The sequence below is a fragment of the Bactrocera oleae genome, chromosome 6, assembly GCF_042242935.1.
Source record: "Bactrocera oleae isolate idBacOlea1 chromosome 6, idBacOlea1, whole genome shotgun sequence".
In the NCBI taxonomy this organism is placed as follows: Eukaryota; Metazoa; Arthropoda; class Insecta; order Diptera; family Tephritidae; genus Bactrocera; species Bactrocera oleae.
Genome location: NC_091540.1, coordinates 52,704,670 through 52,726,123, shown reverse-complemented (window position 1 = coordinate 52,726,123; position 21,454 = coordinate 52,704,670). Strand labels below are relative to the sequence as shown.

General features: G+C 33.2%; 1 protein-coding gene and 1 long non-coding RNA gene across 2 annotated transcripts in view; one reads left to right on the top strand and one right to left on the bottom strand.

Moving 5' to 3' along the window:
• LOC106624085 (putative uncharacterized protein DDB_G0282129) overlaps nt 1-21,454 on the bottom strand; it is a 75,481-nt gene that overhangs the window by 16,152 nt on the left and 37,875 nt on the right. The gene's annotated exons all lie outside the window — the stretch shown is intronic.
• Nucleotides 3,316-4,174, top strand: LOC138857673 (uncharacterized). The gene is made up of 2 exons (XR_011396870.1): nt 3,316-3,600; nt 3,705-4,174. It is a non-coding gene; the product is annotated as an uncharacterized lncRNA (long non-coding RNA).

Sequence of the window (21,454 nt, the reverse complement as noted above, 5' to 3'; positions counted from 1 at the left end):
CACTGAGTGACGTGTCATCAATTGTCATCGTTATGCGCTCAGTTGTTGCACTTATTTGGCACACCAGATCAAAAATGAAAAAAAACAAAATTTTTTTTTGCGCCGAACAATAAAATTTTTTCTTGCGCTCATAACAAAATTTCTGCATTGTTAACAATTTAAAATGGTTGCGGCTGGAAAAAATTGCTGTGGCACAAATTACGAACAACATTGTTGTTAATGTTGTTGTCGACTATTTACGGCCGCAATTGCTGGTAACAACCCGGCAGTAAGCGATCCAATTGCTTTCGCATCATCAACGGAAAATTCAGACAATCGAACCGCCAGACACGCTGTGTATGTGTGTGTGTCAGCCACAAATGTTTACTTGCATAAAGATTTATAAACATTTTTTTTGTGGAAATCGCACAATTGTGCAAAATTTTGTTTTGCAGGAAAGAATGAAACCATTGAGCTATTTTTACGATATTAAGCCACATATTTATAAACATACATACACACATATGTATGTCCATATTATTTATAATCATATATAATTAATTAATGATGATGCGCGATTTTTTTAAAGCAAATCTGCACTGAAGAGAACAATATACTATACTTTTTCGGTATCACTGCTTTCTGGGTCACAATTAATTAATAATTTGTTATATATGAGCTTAAAAGCATTTGCAATGATTTGAAATAATAAGCTGTGAATAGTTTAATTTGTTGCTATTTTAGTTAAAAACTATACAAAGCGAGCTTGAATGAAAAATTCTACAATAAATCCTAATGAATTCATTTGTAGCTAACTAACTCCATGTATAAACTAGTATTAGTTTAGCCAAGTTGCGGTAATTGTCGTATGAGCTCTCCCGGCAATGATAAATACTCGTCTCAACGTAAAATCAGCTCATAAATGTTATGGTTTATGGAATTAGTTTTAGTTAGTTTCTTCCCAAGATGATAATTGGCAGAAATAACCTGCGTTTCGGTTTGTTGATTTTTCATTGAGTAGTATCAGTCAGTTTAATAAATACCTAGATTAAAACCATCTCTCTCACCCACTGGTTGAAATTGAAATTAATTAAGTATAGATTAGACCTCACTTAACTTGTATAATTTTAATAAAGAATCACATATTTTTGTATTTTATTAACAACAGGTAATCTAACATTATTTTGAGTCGAAAATCGAAAGAACTTTTGTCCCGACTTCCTCAGTCTTTTACCTTTTGTTATAACTGTATAACATTTTCCATTATTTTTCCAATAATTGACTTCTTCTGTTGTATATGTTAAAAGGGATCAGGTTACGCTATACCATGTCGTTAAAAAATAAGATTTCGTACTAAAACAAATTTCGGAGACTTTTGGATTTGCTTGACTCAGTATTGTTTGTGCAGCATCAAAGATGACCACATCATATTCTAAAGTTTTTTCTTCGATAGAGGAAAAGACACAAGCCAGGCGTCTAAAATCGACAATTATGATCGCCATGTAAGCAATGTTTCAATTGCCCAGAATTAAACATTGAACAAACAATTTTTGGAACCGTTCAAAACAGACTCGATACAGAATGAAACACGATGTATTGGTACCACACGAGTCATCACACAAAAAAAAAATTCTAATGAATGGCATTCTAACTTCGAATTGCTACTGAACCGCAACAAATCGATCCATTTCTGAAGCTAATGGTTACTGGTCGTGAAATGTCACGGTGACTAGGAAGGTTTTGCTTGTTGGGGGGATTGGCAAGAAATAATCTACTATGAGCTCTTCCGCTATAGCCAAACTCGTAATTCAAACCTTTACTGTAAACGATTGGACCGTCTGAAGGTATCAATCACCCAGAAGCGGCTAGTTTTGTCTATTGTTCTTATGAGAGTGGCACATATGTAATTATCTTTAAAATAATAACATTTTATAGCATATACAATTAGTGTTCACAAAAAAGAAAAAATATATATATTATATATATGTATATATATAGCAACTATATACAAGTAATAAATAATGACTGAACATTTGCATATGCCATTCTCTACTGTTACAGCTCATTACCTTTCATCAAATTCCAAAATATATTTTTAAAACCTTGACTTTCAAAAAGAACAGCCTAAAATTTTTGAAATTTATTTTAAGCTAATATTATTTATTTTAAGACAGCAGTATTAATTAACAAGAGAAAACGTTAACTTCGGTTGCACTGAAGTTATAATACCCTTCACAGATATAAAATATATCTTAAAAGAACTTGATTTTGATCGGTCAGTTTGTATGGCAGCTATACTTGTATGCTACAATAGTCCGATTAAAACAAATGAGCAGCTTCTTGAAGAGGAAAGGACGTGTGTAAAATTTTAGATCGATATATCAAAAACTATGCGACTAGTTCGCGTATATACAAACATACGGACAGATGAACATGGGTAAATCGGCTCAGCTCGGCATGCTAATCATTTATCGTATATATACATTTTATGGGGTCTCTGACGTCTCCTTCTGGGTGTTACAAACTTCGTGGCAAACTTAATATATCCTGTAAAGGTTATAAAAAAGCTATAGCTGTAGCAACACCAGGCGTATACAGACAGTTGTTTTGCGAGTAAATAGACGAGAACGTAACAACAACAAATGTTTTTACGTAAAAGTGGTTCAAATTCGAATGTTCTTGACATTTAAAATATTTACATTGTATACGTATGAGAAATCACTTGTGTAAACAATTTTTGTACGCCTCTTCAGTCTAGGTCTGGTAATTATTGAGTAAAAAACATAATATTCCAAAAGTGTCAAAAATATGTCTAAGACTGTCAGTGTCAAAATAAATAGTAAATGTTACATACATTTATTAAGTGTAACAACTTTTTTCAGTTTTCTGACATTTTTTTCACTTTAGTCTCTTATAAATGTGGCTTTTGGGTGATAACAAAAAACAGCTGATAAAACAAATTAACATTTCTGTCCGAAAAAGGTCGAAAAATAGACTATATACAAAAGTGGAACTCTTTTCGATACAAGGAAAGAGTTCTTTAAAACCCCAAATTTTTATCTAAACACTCCGAAAACATATTTTTTCCGATTTGGAGAGCAATTAAAAGTTTCATCTCTAGAATTTTCGAAAAGTGTTTATCAAAATATATTTGAAACTTAGTAAAGGTCTGGAAATATTTCCAGCTGGCACAGTTTCTGTCAATAGATACAAAAATTTCATAGCAGATGTGTTAAGTAAATATGTAAAGTAAAAATATGTACAAACACATATACACAAATAAGTACAGACTCTAAATCAAATATAAAAATTTTGTGTCAGTTTTTATAATGAAAATATTATTAAAATATTTTATAATGAAAATATTTCACTTTGTACCTTCATTCATGATACGCGTGGAAAGCTTCTAGTACTTTTACTAACGTTTATACTGCTACTTAGACAAATTTTTGAAGTCTACAAACGCACAGTAGATATTTGAAGTGAAGATTGGACTGATTTGAATGAACCTTATGTGTACACGATTAAAAAACGAAGTGACCGATTTTTTAAAAACATTAATACATATGTACATACTTATAACATAGCCGAAAAAGGTGTGAATTTCCGAATACGAATTTGGTTAGTGCAAATATTTGGAAAGAATTAATTAATTTAGCTTGGCAAATAGATTTGTATATCATAACACCTTCGAAATTCTTTTAAATACTCTGTTAAATCCACAGATCTAAAACGAAAATTCGTCGAAATGGCAGTAAAATATGTTTTAATTTTTCTGGCAACACTGGCGTATTTAGTAGTGCCCATACAATCGTATGTTTTGCCAGATCCATGGCTGGATATCGATCCTGAGCTGCTCGGAGCGTTTTCCACGAATCACGACAAAGAACACCATCATATAGTGAAGAAGGAATTGAAGCCAGCTAAATACGAATATGTGGAATCACTGAACGATTGGGTGCGTGTGTGAAAGATTGTTGGATTGCACGGAGTGGAGAATGTCCTGAGATTTAGTTATAAAAATATGAATTAGAATCAGACTAATTATTTTAAGTAACCAAAAAAATTTATAAGAATGTTCATATGTAAGGATATATGTTTTTAGGCATTTAGTCTGATATACTATATGTATGTTAACATTTATTGAATTTGCATTTTTTGAGTCATAAATTACGATTTAAAGCATCTGAAATAATTGCCATGTTCTCATAATTTATAAATAATCAGTTAATAATTATATTTGATCAACAGTAGTTTGATGATTGTATCGTCGCCTCAATTTATAAATATGAGGAGTCATTTGAGATAAAGGAAGTTTTGTGTATTAGCTTTTCGAAATAGGAGAGATCCAATGAATACGATTAGTATATGGTACATAATATAATACAGTCGTTGAAAGTCTAATGTTGACTTCATTTTAGCTACGGATTTGCTCTCATGAACTAAACCGTCGGAAATGTGACTGAAGTACCGGCATTAGATACTTCCTTCATTTGTAAAAATTAGGGCAAGTAATTGAGTGAATATCTCAGTAGAATTTTGAACAGTGAAGAATCGGGAAGAAGTGCTTATGTAAAACCACCATTCACTTCAATTTAAAATTATCTTGCATTGTATGATTTTCTCAATATTTAGTCGGATCGATCACCTATGATTTATCTTTCAAAAGTTTTTATAAGTTATAAAAGAATATAAGACTTAAAAACCTAGGTATTGTAGATAAACTTCATCCATTAGGCATAAGTGTGTGATACAAAGGAATATTTCTAATTCAACAACTTTCATTCACGGAATGGTAATTAGTCTAGTTAATAAAGAGAGTAGGGTGTTCTCTTACAAATATATACTCTCCGAAAATTATTAATTACAATCATTTGGATTTTATTGCTGAATTTTTATTTGTTGAAATTTTATTAACTATTGTTTCATTAAATTAGAATTATTTTAAAGTAAACTTTCGTTTGACAATTCGGGTTACTACAACTTTTTATGTTAGCATAAAAAATGTATGGCAAAATCTTTTTGCTTGTAAAAGTCTAAAAACTTTAACCACACAACTTTCCTAATATTTTAATGACACTTTAACTGTTCATACTCGTCTAAAAACCACATAGGAACACGATATATATATACGTATGTAGGTGGCACATCATTTATATGGTACATAAAACGACGAATGTGTTTCAGCAATTTTTTAGCATAAAATTTCTAAGGTCTCTGTAAAAAGAACTCACAAAAATTTTATTGTGCCATCTATTTCTATTTCAAACTAGTTCTTTGGTAATAAAAGAATTAAATAGCTTTGTGTGATCTAAATAAGTGTTACTAATATTTAAAACCTCAGGTAAAACTTGATATATATTTACTATGTATAGAACCACGCGCCGTACCATAAGTATGTTGAAGAAAGCTGATATGTGTCAATTAGAGTAGAGAAGAGTATGGAAAAAAGTAAATGCTTGTGTCGCACCCAAAAGTGTGATACCATCTTACCAATCCCCTACAGAAAGGATTTGGACTGTTTATAGTGAAATGCTTTGAAATTTAATTAGGAGATACTTGGAATCCATAAATATAAATAAATATTTATTATATTATTCATATTTTTTTCCATAAACTGGCGCTCACTAGATAACATGCAGACGGCAATGTTTGTTATAGCTTAGTGCAAGCTCTGACAGAAATTATAGAGAGCATATATTAAGTGATATATACTGTTAATTTAGGTCTATTTTGCTTAGCAATGCCATAAAAGAGACTCTGTAATTCTTACGCGGAATTACTCGTAGAAATGTAAGAAAATAAATGTAAACACTCAAATAGTAAATAACAAGATATTATTGGATCAAAGCGGCTGGTTCCACACTACTTCTTGGATGGCTCTCTCCAGATGATTTCCTTAATTTAGAAGACTATACCTGTATATAACAATTGGGTTGCACACTTAATTTTGTTCGGTGAGTTTGTATGGCAGCTATATGGTATAGTGGTTCGATCTGAACAATTTGTTCGGAAGTTGGACCATTCGACATCTTGGACTTGATTTTGATCGATCAGTTTGTATGGCAGCTATATGCTATAGCGGACTGAAATCGGCGGTTCCGACAAATAAATAGCTGATTGGAGAGAAACAGATGCGTGGAAAATTTCATATCATTATCTCAAAAACTGCGATACTAGTTCGCGTATATTGTATATAGACAGACGGACATGATTAAATCGAACCTGCTCAATCAAATAGCTCAACAAACGAAAAATGTCATAACTTTAAATTATTTTTTAACTTTATAACTGACTTTAATTTTATCACTTATAATTGTGTACTTGTGTTGAATGGTCTTTTATTTCCTTTCATATTTTTAGTTACAATTTTTGTTTAAGTTTTAATGTAGGTATGTCAGTTTATACAAACAGTCATATGGCTTAACGGACGGAAAGTCTTTATAACAATTTAATGTTTTTATTGTTGTAACTTTAGTTATTTGAAAATATGTGGTGTTGTTGCTGTTGTTAAGTGTTGCGATAATGATTACGGTGGACAGTGTTGATGACAAGCAATTTATGTTGTTTATGGTTTTTAGTGACATTTCTTCGCTTGTCATCAGTTGGCGTTTAATGAGCACACATTTGGCAAACAAATGAGCGGATGCCTGTCTTCTGCTTCTTATTTTCACGTGTAAGATGTCTTAATGTTTTGGCTCTTTTTTTGAGCTTACAAATTTTTGCATTTATCACTGCAGATAAATGTGTGGGAAAGTCGGAGAAAGGCTTAGGGTTAAAAAAAAGCTATTTATTCAATTAAAATGTTTAAATAAGTGTCACCACTTAATCAGACAAACTCTTGTACGAATGACAAATTCGTTTACGTAAACATTTGATTTTTTGTGGTATGAAATTTTGCGGAACTGCTAGTAAGGCCCCAGCTAATTTGATGCCGATTACAGCATTTGGCTAGTTTAGACTAACATCGTCATCATTGAGCAATTAAGACCGTGTGTACTACACTTACTTGTAAGAAAACAAGTTAAGAACTTATTATGTTTCTATGCCAAAGCCGCGGTCCGAAGAAACTCTCTGACATTGTTAAACTTCTAATTTCTTTCCTTACCAAATCTTCAGTTACCATCATATCTATGTATTAGTAGCTTTCATTTGCAGATAAACAAGAAGACATTCTGCACAATTACGAGTAGAAGTTCAGCACAAACTGATCAAGCTGACGTCATTTTAGCGATTGTTCGCTATTCCGCTTGTAAGTAACACACTACAGAGGCTTTCAGACTGTCGTGTTCTCTAGAAAACAATTACCTTATTTACACTCAAAATATTCAATAGATATTTTCAAGAGCTCACTTTCTCGTTGAAGATACCATTCGTGGCAGTATATGCGTAAAACGAATTAAATAATTTGTTGAAAATTACAGTTGTTAAGTTGTAAGCTACCATGATTCTAAATATACAAACAATAAACATAGGGCAAACAAGAGTTAGAGTGCTTTTTCGGAAGGCATTATGTCTCATGATTATATCTTATAGAGCTTCAAATGAAATTTTATTATAATTTACTTATTATTTGCTCAATATATGTATGATACCAGATCGTTCGGTAATTTTTGAGCATATTTTCGAAGCAAGAAAATAGTCCAGATAAAAATTTGGAGGTCTTTCAATATATCGGAAAAATCATCAAGATGCTCTCCAATATTGTACAACAAATTGAAGCTTGACTGAGAAATTGGAAGAGATTTAAGCGTATCTTATGGGTATATGTACATTTACATATATACAGTTCGAGTTATAAATCTTGCATATATGTATTTCGAGAAGCAAGTAGCTGCTTTTCTTATAGCGTTTTCAGCTTAATTGATTCTAACTTGTGATAACTAATAGAGAGAGATTTGATCATCATTAATTACCACTTGGTCAATGCGTAATAATTAGTACATATTGATTACAACGTTACGAAGTTACATAACCTCTGCAGCTTCTTGCAGATTGAGCGACCGCAGTATATTCATTACGTGTTTAGGTTTAGCTTGATAAGCATTTTTTACATCAACTCGTTTGTTAGACACTTGATTTCCTGACTGCGCTAATTCCCATTAAGTGCTGTTGGCTTCCTGTAGAGAAAGAGGTACGAGTATGTTAAACACACTTAACTTCTACGGCATTAGCCACAACTTCATTGTATCACATCTTCATTAACCATGTAATGTAATTACAACAACTGTCAAAGCAACAACAAGATTACAATTGCCTACTCATCAACGTCACACCAACAAATGGCCCAAGCGGATGAGCTGTAAACACAGCAGGGTTAGCTGCCAGCAACATTAACTTAAACAAAACTGACAACATTGGTGAAAAAGCGCCGCAGAGCTTACCAAACCTGGAGTCAGCCAAGAGACGGATAGGCCGACGGATCCTCTTGAGTCACCAACAATTCTTCTTTGTATTTTTAGCGGTGTTTAAGCGAGTACTTGTTGCTTGTTGGCTGATTGCAAAGACAACAAAGCAACAACTCTCATATCACTAGGGAATGAGGGAATGAAAATAATTAACCAGTTACAGCGCGCCGAGCAATGACGATCAACAGGCATTGTAAAGAGTAACTGTGGGGTACCAACACCAACAGCGACACCGGTCGTATTGTGGCAGTGTTTTTTGCTGGTGATAACCCACAGGTGGAATAGCGCTGAGGGGCGCCAAGTGAGCGTTAACCCATTCATGCCAAACAAACTTGGAAACTATGGTAATAACGAGATGAAACACCAATGCATTCAAACTCAAACTGTTGGCGCAGCCATGGGAACCAGGGACGAACGCTACTCATGCTATAGTGTGTTTTGGAATGCGTACCCTCTAGGCAAAACTTAAGTTGGTGGGAAAATATTTTTTGATTACACTACTTAGCTTAAGTGTTTAATGGTTAAACTAGAATTATATATATAACACGGTGGTCCGATAACTACTTAGCCTCACGGTCTGATGACGCTCTTATTACAAGAAAAATTTGCTGTCGTGTAGTATAATATTGGACCCTGATTCCATTCTTTTTTAGAGGGAAATCGCGTAGAGAAGTCAAAAAGCCCTCGGATATTGTACACGGTCAGAAATTTGTTGAAATACTTTCTTTCAGGAAATAAAAAGACCTCAGGTGCCCTTAAAACGGTGACAAATCTTCACAATATCGTAGTGCCAGACCGGCGTTTCAAGGTGCGGGAGATCGCTAAGATATTAAGCGTTTCAGAAGACTGCGTGGACAAGCTCGAAATATTGGGCATGGTAAAACTGTTTCCTGCGGGGAATTCGTGGATCCACTGGTACACACCAAATACCAAAGAATAGTCGAAACAGTGGATATCGGTTCTCACTTACGTCGCCTCGTCCAAATTGTTCGAATTAGGTTATGAACTTTTGGCCCCGTGTGCCTTGTTTTCGATTCAAAATTTGAAAAAATTTGCTAAGAAATGATATTGTGAATTTAAGCACTCCAAAACATATTGAAATCTGTTAAATTTTGCTTTCAGGAGGGGCCATGAAGTCAGAAAAATTAAGCATAAACATTGATGGTATTGTGTTTCAAAACTAAAAAATTTCTGTTTTCTCAATTTTCTCAAAATAAAATTTTTAACAAGTATTTGTTTAAATACTAACATTTTGAGTTGGAAAAACTCTCTTGCTAAACCAGAATTAGAAATAATTTCCTAAAATTTTCTTATAAGGACTTTTAAAAAAGACAGTACTTAAGTGATATTTGTATGTATGAATATTATTTACTTTAAAAACCTCTAAATAATATAGATAAACTGCATCTACTATGCATTTACTCTCCCATTCAGTCGAACGCCATCTGTTAGCATTTCCTAGAGGGCGCATCAACCAGCGCTGGCTCGTCTATTGTATTCTATTCTCACATATATTTTCATACACTTGTATGCCTGAATTTGTATGCACTTTTATACGCCTGCACATGTGTTATACATATGTATGTATGTATTTGTAGATTTATAGTCGCTGCTTTTCCGCAGCTGGCTCTTTAGTGGCTTTTGTTTACTAACTAACTTTAGTTGGTAAATTTTATCTGTTGCTTTTCAGACTGTTTTTTACAATTTCAAATTTTCCTTTACTCCAATTCGACTAACAAAATTACTGGAGCGTAGCGTTGACAGCCTTGCCACTTAAATGAAATTTAACTAATTATATGTTGTGGTACTTACATATATAGCAATTCGCTTGCATTCATAAGCAATGAGCTAAATAAAGGGGTATTTATTGTAAATTAATAATTATACTGGGAATTAAAAGGCTAAGTAAGTTATAGCTTAATTTATCATGAAATATCGATAAATGGTGTCTATAACAATTTCGATCGCAGAATGAATGAATTTATTGATGACTAGTTAAAAGAATCGTGTGGATATAATGGAAAAACGTTTATATTATATCAGATATACATAAGTTATGTATAATGATCACCCAATTTGCTGACCTGTAAATGTAAATTATATCGGAAAGCAAAAGGCCTTCAAGACAAATATCAGTTGTGAGTGGACTCAGTGTAAGGTTGAAAAGTAGCTGTTAGCATTTAAGATCTCATGATTCCAAAACTAATTAAATCATTATTTCTAAAAAGCCGAAGTTTTTAAATATAATATATTAAAAATTTTTCTGAAACGAAGAGTAAGGAAATGAAACATTTTCAATTAGATAATCCAATAGTTTCCGTTTTGGAAAACCCACTTGGATAATGCCACTCAATGCTACTCTTTTGCGATGTCCCTGAAAACGAAAGTTATCCTCATATATCCACAAAACATCCTGAGCTCAAAAAAAAAAATGCTGTAAGCTGAATGATTTACAATTGGACGTTCAGAGGATTAATTTATCAATTATTGGCATCCAACATTTAATATCCAATTGAAAAAAACATCACTCTAGAAAAAATAGGCTATCTTTCAGATGACTTTAACAATTGGCCACCTTCACTCAATACAGTTAGTCAATAAGTTTTCAAGGTTTAAAAATCTATTGACTAACTTAGGGTATATTAATTTTGCCATTAAGTTTGTTGCGCCCAGAAGGAAACGTCGCAGAGCTATAAAATATATATAGTACATATAAATGATCAGTATGACAAGTTGAGTCGATTTAGCACGTCCTTTTTTCTCCAAAAGTACATTTGTCGGAACATTAACGGACCACTATAGCATATAGCGGCCATACAAACAGAACGGCAAAAACAAGATCTTTTAAGGACTGTTTTGTATTTGTGAAATGCATTATAGCTTCGGTTCAACCGAGATTAACGTTTTTTTTGTTTAGGTTTTACTTGCCCGAAACCCTTGATAGACGCCAAGGTGACTACAGAGTTCTATTACCCTTCTTTGTAACTCAATGGATTTATAGTTTCCAGTAATGCGGCCAAGGCCAGGTACCAGGTACAAGTCCCGAAGTACCTTGTTGCAAGTTATAATGAGGCTAAATACTCCTTGACTATTCATGAGAGCTCAGTCGGCGAGTTCGAAGCTCGTATTGTCGCACTGCTATTGAAGGGAGGATGCACTCCTGAGTAGTGTATCTACTACTACCTTTATGGTCGCCACAACTACTTGAAAGATGCTGCAGGGCAAATAATCCTTCTTAAATAAATATTACTAACATGGCTGGCACAACGCTATACTAATTGTTCAATTATTCAATCAAACATTTCCAAATTTAAGTTCAAGCTTGGTTCGCCAAATAAGTGAAATAAATCATTTTGAACAAACGGTCAAGATCTGCGCCATAATAGCGATAAATGTGTAACGTGTTATTACGTCACTCACCATAAAGCACTTCAAGCCGTTTTCAGTACACCGTTCATTAGGCGCATTTGTCGGTCATTGTCAATGGAAAAGGCAACAACAACAATAGATACTTGAATGTATAAGCGGTAAGTAAGAGTTTACAACAAATTTCCCACTTTAATTTGTTTCAGCAACAACATAAGCACCCCATGCTTTACGCATGCGTGCAATTTGCAACATAAAAATAAAATAAATATTTATTGTAGGTAATGCCCACTTTTGGAGTCGGAGGTCAACGGCAAAACTGCAAAATGACAAAAAATTCGTTTTTTTATTGACTTGCCACCGTAGAGTTGCTGGAAATTTATTGGCAACTTGCATGCATACATATACAATTTTTCGTCATGCGTTACGTAAGCAACTGAAAACGTTCATTTTTCTCCGTTTTAGCAAAATTACATGTTGCCACATTTTTTTTTTTTGTATTTAAAAAATTTTTTTTTTTTGCTTACTGCCGAACAATGGAAAAACGTTAAGTATGGAAAAAAAGCGCGTAGCTAAAAAGCTGAACAAATTGAAATGGGGAAAATGAAGGTCAGCGAGCCAGTCAGTTAGTCTGTCAGTTAGCAAAAGCTTTATAAGGAAAAGTCTACAAATTACCTACTAACTGACGGTCGAAGTGACTGACAATATTGTGGACTTTAAATGACGGGGAGGAGTAGAAGAAGTAGAAGAGGAAGAATAAGCATAAAAAAGAGAGGAAGCAGCAATAATATTGGTGGAAGACGACACCGTTTAGCAACATTTTTGCAAGCGCTGCTCAACTTGACTGGTTAATTATTGAGAAATTGACATAAACTCAGCGCAACAGACACAAGTGGTTGCCATATTTGGCATACATTTAGTTGTTTGCTAGGTAAAAAATCTGCAAAGTTGTCTAAGGCTATCTAGAAATGAGCACAAGTACGCGCATACTTCCAAATAAAGGCTTTAATGTGCCTTGTTGTTGTAATTTTTCGCCATCATGTACCAAGCAATTATTTTAATAAAATTGTCAATGTTTATTTTTCCAGCATTTGCACTATTTTTTTACATAATAATAAAAATAAAAAAAAAATGAAATCACTGATGTCATGTAAAACATAAAAAGGAAAAGCTTTTAAAACAAAGAAAAAAATAAAATAAAAAATAAATAAAATTGAAAATGTTAATTGTAACCAAAAATGTATGTATGTACATATATGTGCGTATGTGTAAGTGCAGTGACAGTGAAGGCGAACAAGTCAACGTGCAAAATATAAAAAATCTACAACTACAAATATACTAAAGAGATAAAATAAAATATACATATGTACAAGTATATGTATATATTGGTATATATTTCCATATGTATGTAGTGAACGGCGGGGCGCCCAGGCATGTGCGCGAACGAATTAATTTTCATATGCAATGGGATGAAGTGTCGCGTAACTGGCGGATATCATCGGTTCCACTTCGCAGCGCATGGATTTTAAATATGCACAACATATTTACATATGTATATACGCATATGTATATGTTTGTGGAGCATAAATGCACACTACCTACATATGTTCATATACATATATATGTATGTATATGATATGTATGCCTACATAGAAGTTTATATGTGCATTGCAAAAAGCTACTTGTCCATTTGGTACTTGACACACCGACAGAACACGACTAATAAATTTTTCATGGCAACAAAAAATGAAACTTATTACAGCAACTAATAATTAGGCTGAAAATAGATTCTTGCTGGAAATCAATATTTTGAATAATTTATTGGGACACTAGATGCTAGCTTTATTTGTTTTCGAAATTAAGTGAAGTAAAGCAATAATAACTATAAAAATTTAAAGCGTGCTAATTTAGAGGCTTAGAATTTCCAATATCGTTGGTTGTCTAAGCAGCTGTCAAACTAAAGCATGAGTTTGACAGTTTTGTTTGAGCGGTTATATCCACATGAAAGTCGGATTTTTGTAAATTTTTTTTAAGGGGTATTTTAAATAAAAAAGTTACATTTACGTAATTTAATGTGCTTTAATAACAGTAACTCCGGTAATTTACTAAAGTTTTGTAAATGCTATTTTGGAGATTAGATGTAACTAGCATAGGTAGTTAAGCAACTTGTCAGCCTGATATATTGATGATCCGATTTGGAGGTAATTTAGAATAGGTCAGGTTAGAGGAATACTAAAACACTATACTTAATAAATATTTTTTCAAAATATAAAAAATATTTTTAGTAAGAAATATATGGGTTATTTATGACCAAGGTCGAATTACTTTTATTAGTCAGAATCTGTTTTATTCACGAATTTATTTTTTTGAAAACTCCATAACCAAAAACATCCATGTAGCCATTTCATGTTGCAGCCAACATTCAAAAAAAATTCCAACCGAAAGCTGTAGGCGCCGAAAAAGCGACTGCCACACGCTGATCGACTCGACACGCATTTATGTGTGGGCAGGGTCTGTGAACCGTGCTACTGGTTTTTGGACGAGCTCCACCGAGGTGTCACAAGTGTAATAAAAGATAATAATATCAATAAAATGTTGATTGGCATCTAACAACCGCAACATGTACAAGCGCTCTAACGGAAACGACATTTTCTGCATGCGTAGCTGCACACAATAAATGCCATAAGTATTTAACAGTTGTATGCATTTATTTTACTATCGATTTTATGTGTAAAACTATTTCTTTGTAAATTATAGTTGTCACATTTTTAGCGTATTTATTGCATATCAAATTAAAAAACGCCACGAAACACAGAGTGCACGTGAAATGTATAAGCGCATGCGCTGGTAGCCCACACAGCAAAACGCTGTTATATATGTATATATGTGGTATATATATTTATTGGTGTATAAATTACATTTATTAACGGTGCTATCGAATTGTTTGCATGCATTTGTCGCATCGATGGGAGCATGCGTGCGATTAATGTTTCTACACCAATAGAAATATATATAATATATACATATATACTATATATAAACATAAGTATATGTAAATCAATTTTATGGCTGTATATGTACATATGTATATATTATATTTTGTATATTTGTCATATTTGTTGTTGCTGTAATATTAGAATTGGTAACACTTCATTCGCTATCTACATAACCTCATTAATAAGTGCGTATACAATTTAAATTTAATTAAATAAATAATTTTGTTGCATCGAACTTTGAAAATAAACATTCTTCAAGGGGCGACCCAATTTTATATTTCACCGACCAGCTGATTTATTTTTACCGTTAGACAGTTGACGTCTAACAACGAATTTATTGTTAAGTCATACGCCCGAAGGTGCAATCGTGGCCCATGTTAAGTGCTGCCAATCATGCAAAATGCACGTACTCTTCATATGTGGCATACATCCATACAAATTGTTGATATGTATGTGCATATGTATATATGGATATTTTTTATTTACATGACACATTTATATTTTGACTTCTGGTATTAACAACAAGCATCGCTTTGGCGTGGAGCTTTGAAAAAAATATATTAAGCATTTTAGGTTGGCTTAGTTTGAAAAACAATAAAAATATCGACATAATATCAAAAAAAATATCGATAATAACAGTAACTAAGTTATAAAAAAAATAAAAATAAGCCGACCGCCCAAGTAGTTGTCATAAGCTGTTAGAAGTAGAACTTAGACTCAGGAAACAAAATAATTCAATGTTATAAGAGATGAACTTGTCTCCTTTTACTTTTTTAAGGCATGTTTTTGGAAAACCTCGAAATTTTCTTTAGATGAGTTTCTAGTTAAAGAAGCTCAAAGCTTGGTTACTGTGGAAACATAACAACCATCTGGAGAGTTTTTGTTTTATCAAAGAGTCAAAGAGGAAAAGATTTTGCAACCTCTGGTGTGTGTTCAACTCTAATCTAGTGTTTTTCACGATTATTTTAAACGTGGTAATAGTGGTGCTTAACTAACACCATTGCACTTTACAATACATGGTAGCCTTTCAATTAAAAGATGAAATGAATTTAAGACAATTTCAATTAAAATTCAAAAACTAAATATTTTTAATCCACGAAGACCTTCACTTCCATTTGTGCCGCAATGAGTTGTAGGAATTTTTCTCTTTTAAAAAATGTTAATACATTTGTAACGCTCGGTACGAATCAATTTTTGATGCGCTACCATTAAACTTGACCAACATACGAACGGAAAAAACACCAAAACAATACCCGCAGTGATATAAAATAAAGAAAGAAATCAATAACAAAAATATTCAAAAGCATAAGCCGAGATTACACAGCATGTTACACTTGTAATAATGTTATTGCTGCATTAAAACAGCTACACAGCATGAATGCAAAAACAATAAATAAATACATACACACAGACATTGCAAGCATTTAGTACAAGCTGTGATGTATTGAGAGGCCATTAAAAACAAGTTGATCTTTCTCGTTGCCTCATCTGTTTGGCACTTGCAACATGACTGCAATAGCGGCTGTGCGCTGTGAATTATCGACAATTGTCGAATTTGACCTTCGTTGGGTGTGATGCGAGCAAAGGAGCTCCGACAATTGCCCGCTGCACCTTCCGCAGACAATGAGCATTGCTGAATGGTGTAGGCAATGGCCGCTGGCGTTTGCCGGAATGGACAACATAAAAAGGGAAGTGCATGCAAACCGACATATATATGTTTATGGTGCTTAAATATGTATGTGTGTAAAAATACATTGCATATAACCTAAAATATACTTATACAGCTGTTATGGCAGCAAGTGACGTTGGAGCAACAATAGTGAAAACAATGCAATGACAACATAAAAGAAACATTGGTAAACAGCAATGAAATGAAATACACATTATGGATATCTATATGGTATAAGGGCATATGTACTTATACACATACATATGTATGTGGCTATGTCTACCAAAAAAAGTTAAATCAAACAATAAAATATGTTATCTTTACTGGGAAAAAAAACTAAAATTATTTGTGTTGCTTCTTTTTTGTTTTGAAATATTATAAAAATTGTATACAATACTTCATTATGATCGTATTAAATATCCATTATTATCATTTTCTTGCAACATGTTTTGTTCCCCTAACGGTTGTTTATAATACCTAAAACTAATCAAGATTATAAATAAAAGTAAATGATCACGATGACGTGAGCTGAAATTGTCTAAAAAGTAGGTGGGGTCTTGCCCTTAATAAATTTAATGTTCACATCTTACGAACCACTCAAGCTATATCAATAAAAAGTGCTCAGAATAAATCTCTTTATTATCTCCTCCGATCGTGTTAAAGTGGGTCCAAATGGGATGATAATCCCGCTCACTTCCCATAAAGCACAAAATTAAATACTCATACGTCATACGTCAGTAGCATTTAATTTCATATTGTATATGATACAGAAGAGACTAATACGAGCCGGTATCAAAATTTGGACGTTGCCACTTCCACCTTTAAGTGAAGTGCTATACCTCAGAAACTCAATTTCAATAAATTTTAGAGCGTATCATTACCCCGATATTTTCATGTTATATTGCGACATCAAGTTACAATCACGCCCTCTTCCCATATATAGAAATTTTAAATTCCATGTGATTTTTTCACTTTACAGAATATAAATTAAGCAGCACTGAAGTTAATGGATAAATATCTTGTATAAAAAGTACCCTTAGGATATGCCATCTCATGTCAAAAATAGACGAAATTGCATAATAACTGTTCAAGTCCGCAGATACCGAATATGTGGACCTTAGTATATCTAGTTTATTTTTATTTTTTATCGAAAGTAGCAGTAAAACTTCGAGATATATTGTTGAAATTAGGAGAAAATCTTTTCCTGATAATATTTTACACCTGTGTAAATGAATCAAACCGGTCCAATAATACGCTTTGCTCCCATATGTATACCTAATGCGCGAATGAAAAACATCTAGTTGAATTTATAGCGAATAAATTGGTCAATATGTAAGAGAAAAATTAAGTAAACGTTTAATTCTGGATATACTACTGACTAATTCCGAAAATGTGGAAAAATGGTTCACTTTATAGATATTGATTTTCGTTATTTTAGAAGACTATATGCTGAATGTGCCGGTCAGTAGGGCACAATAGACCATAAGTCGTGGTGCATACTTCTATTCAATCTATCTATGCCAGCAAGTGTGTAAATTATCTTCATAAAATTGCTTAGAAAAATGTTTTCGAGTATGTTTGAGTAATGGCAATCAGTCCAGATCTTCCACTAGCCCCAATTTAGGTTACATAGCGTTAAGGCTAGGATACTTGAAAATTGCGATAGTATAAAATGTTCGGTTACAGTCGAGCTTAGCCCTCCTTACTAACTTTTAGTGAGCAATCTTTACATGAAATAACTAAATATCCTGTGCTGTTGCCGGTTAAATAAATTCATTTTTTATCGAAATGTAATTGAAACTTTTCTTAAGGTAGATATGATGTTTTTGTCAAGCCTCAGCAAAATTACTTAAATATTAACAGATCGGTGGTTGCATGTTACAAGTTATACTACTGATGAGGTCACTATGAACAGTTTGTGATGGTCCGTGGTCATGAGCAATATTTCAAGAGAACCGGCAACCGCTTCATATAACTTTTTTCGAAAAAATTTTCAGAATACAGAGCAATATTTTGCATTATATATGTATATGAAATTTCATGCTGGTAGATTTGCAGGTGTTTCACACATTTATAATGTTATATATTACATATATATTAAACACCTATCGTATATAAGGCATATATAAATATGTATATACAATATGCTTGCTTTTAGCGGAAGTGCACACACATACATACATGCACACTGCTATTGTACCCACGCATTTGGCCACGAGTCGCCGCAACATAAAAACTTGTAAACGGATGCACCGTTGTTTTAGTGAGGTTCCCGTCGCCAATAACAACAACAACAACAACAATAAGAAACAAAAAAAAACGGCTATAAAATAACAACAAAAACCAAGCTGTCGTAACAAATTGCAGTGGACTTTGATGACCGACAATTTTGCTGCGCGCATTTTAAACAAGTTAATAACATTCTATGAATTGCTATCTGCTCACCAGCGATTCTCTTGTGTCTTCTGCTGCCGGTCGAGCGCACAAAAAGCGATCGATTGATCGATTCTTGGCTCGCTCGCTGGTTACTCGGCTGGTTGGCTGGCTCTACGTGCCACCATAACTGCTATTCTGTTTGGCCGACAAACGTTTGGACTTAATTTCGTTTCGATTACCTGTAAATGCATTAAGTCTTTTGTTTTTGTTGTTGCTTTTTTTTTGTGTGTGTTGTTTTTTTTGGACACAAGTTCATTGAAAGCGAAGCAAATTGCCGTCCGTTGGACATTCACTAATCGCCAAGCGGCGAAGAGAACGGGCTCAATGAGTGTGGCGAACGTGCCATACTTGGCTGAAATGATCGTCGAACTGAAGCATTTGACGTTTGACGCTTGTAAAGATCGTACGATCGATTGATCGCTTCACTGACGCATAAATCGATGTATCATAAAAATTAATAGAATTCATTTAAATTGGTGCATTTACCGTTAGTGGAATGAGGGAATTTAGAGCGCGCGCAGGTGAGGTCGCACTGGAGTGCCTGAATTGAAAGCTAAATTGCAGCGAGTACGTGGTGGCCACAAAATTGTGCTCGATGGCTTAGAAGTGAAAAAAAAAAAAAAATTAATAAAAAAGAAAAAAAGTAGACAAGAAGAAAGAAGATTTAAATTAAATTGCTGGTGTACATCAAAAACTGACATATTTCAAGAAAATAACATCAAGCTTGACGTCGCATACGGGGTCATTGATGTTTTGATCTGACCAGCTGATCGATTGAATTTCAGAATAAGAAAATACATTAACTTCTATTAAACCAAAGTTATAATACCCTTCACAGGTGTATTTATTGCAGAATAAAAGGGTATATACAGGGTTGATCGGTCGGTTTGTATGGCAGCTATATGCTATGGAGATCCGATCTCAACCATTTGTTCAGAGATTGTAGCGTTGCTCGTAGTAATAATCTATATCAAATTTTGTAAAGCAATCTAGTCAAATAAAAATGTATTCAATACAAGAACTTGAATTCGATCGATGTGCAAACTGGCAGAGAGATGTCTCAACAACTAAAATTGTAATTCTTGTATATACAGACATACAAAAGTGACTAAATCGACTCAGCTCATCACGCTGATCATTTATATGTATATTTTATAGGGTTTCCTTCTGGGTGTCAAAAATTGCCTGGCAAATTTAACATACCCTGTTAAGGGTATAAACAGTAGAAAAGAAACAAGCACAAAGAAGATTTTAATTAAATTGCTGATATCAAAAACTGGCATATTTCAGGAAAGTAACATCAAGCTGACGGTGCACCGAGGTGTTTCGATTTTACCAGCTGATACAGACTGAGTAACATGAAAGAAATTTTATTAGTATTTTAAAATTAATTTCGAGGAGTTGCTGATACAATTCGGACACCTAAATTGGAAGTTTAATAACATATCTGAATTTCATGAAAACTTCACGAGTTCTAAACCCCATTAAAGTGCCAGCTAATGAACAATTTAAACTTGTAACCTTACATGACTACATACATAGAAGTACATGACTACATACATAAAAGTATTGTACTTGTATATGACCGACACGTTGTGGTTTTAACGGTAATAACGTAATATGCGTTACATGAAAATAGTACAAACGTGCTCTGGCGCTACCACGATATGTAATGAAAATTAATGAAGAAATCATAGTGGAGAAAAATATTTCGAAAATTAGGCGCGTGTACACATACATACATATATTACATATAAATATTTCTACACATAGTTCCCTATTACAAGTTTCATGTGTAAAAATTACGAGCTTGATACCGCAAGCGTATTTTTTAACTAATGTTTAGCTGTTGTTATAAATTTGAGGTCTAAAAATCGAATTGGATTAGTTCCATTAATTCCCCTTGTCTGTATGGCATTGTTTAGTGTTAGTAAAAATTAGGAAAACATTTTAAATTTATAAAATATGTCTTAATACACTGTGGAGGTGAAAGATAGTTAAGACAAACTACATTACTTAATGATATAATACTTATGTTTAATTATAATTAACAAACTCATTCAGAATGTAACACTTTTTGTAGAGTAATGCAGAGTAGTAGACTCTTTACTCTTTCTTTATCTCGAAACGACGATAAAAAATAGCAAATATTTATTTGAGACATCGATCTTTTATTAAATATGTATTAATTCCGTGCGCGCTTCTATAATATCGCAATAAAAAAGCTCTGTAGAATTCCTCTATGAGCTTTTCAAAGCTCACACCAAACGTTTCCTGAAGTAATATCGTTTGATTTCTCTTAACGTTTTTTTCTTTCAATTTGAGAGGCGAAAGTCAAGGGGTTGTATTTACTGTTAAGAGATTTTAGTTGCAAAATTAACCTACAAGTTTTCAAAATTTTATTATATTATTTTACATGGGGATATTTGAATACTGGGGGGTTTTTGAAAGTAGAAAGGTGAATTTGTAGGGGTTGTGTTTGCTTTTCTGAGATATTAGTTGGAAAAGTACGCTAAGTGTTTTCAAACGACGATAAAAGAGAAAGAAGGACAGACTACAAGTATAAAAAGCACGACGAACGTTGATGAAAAGCTTTTGAA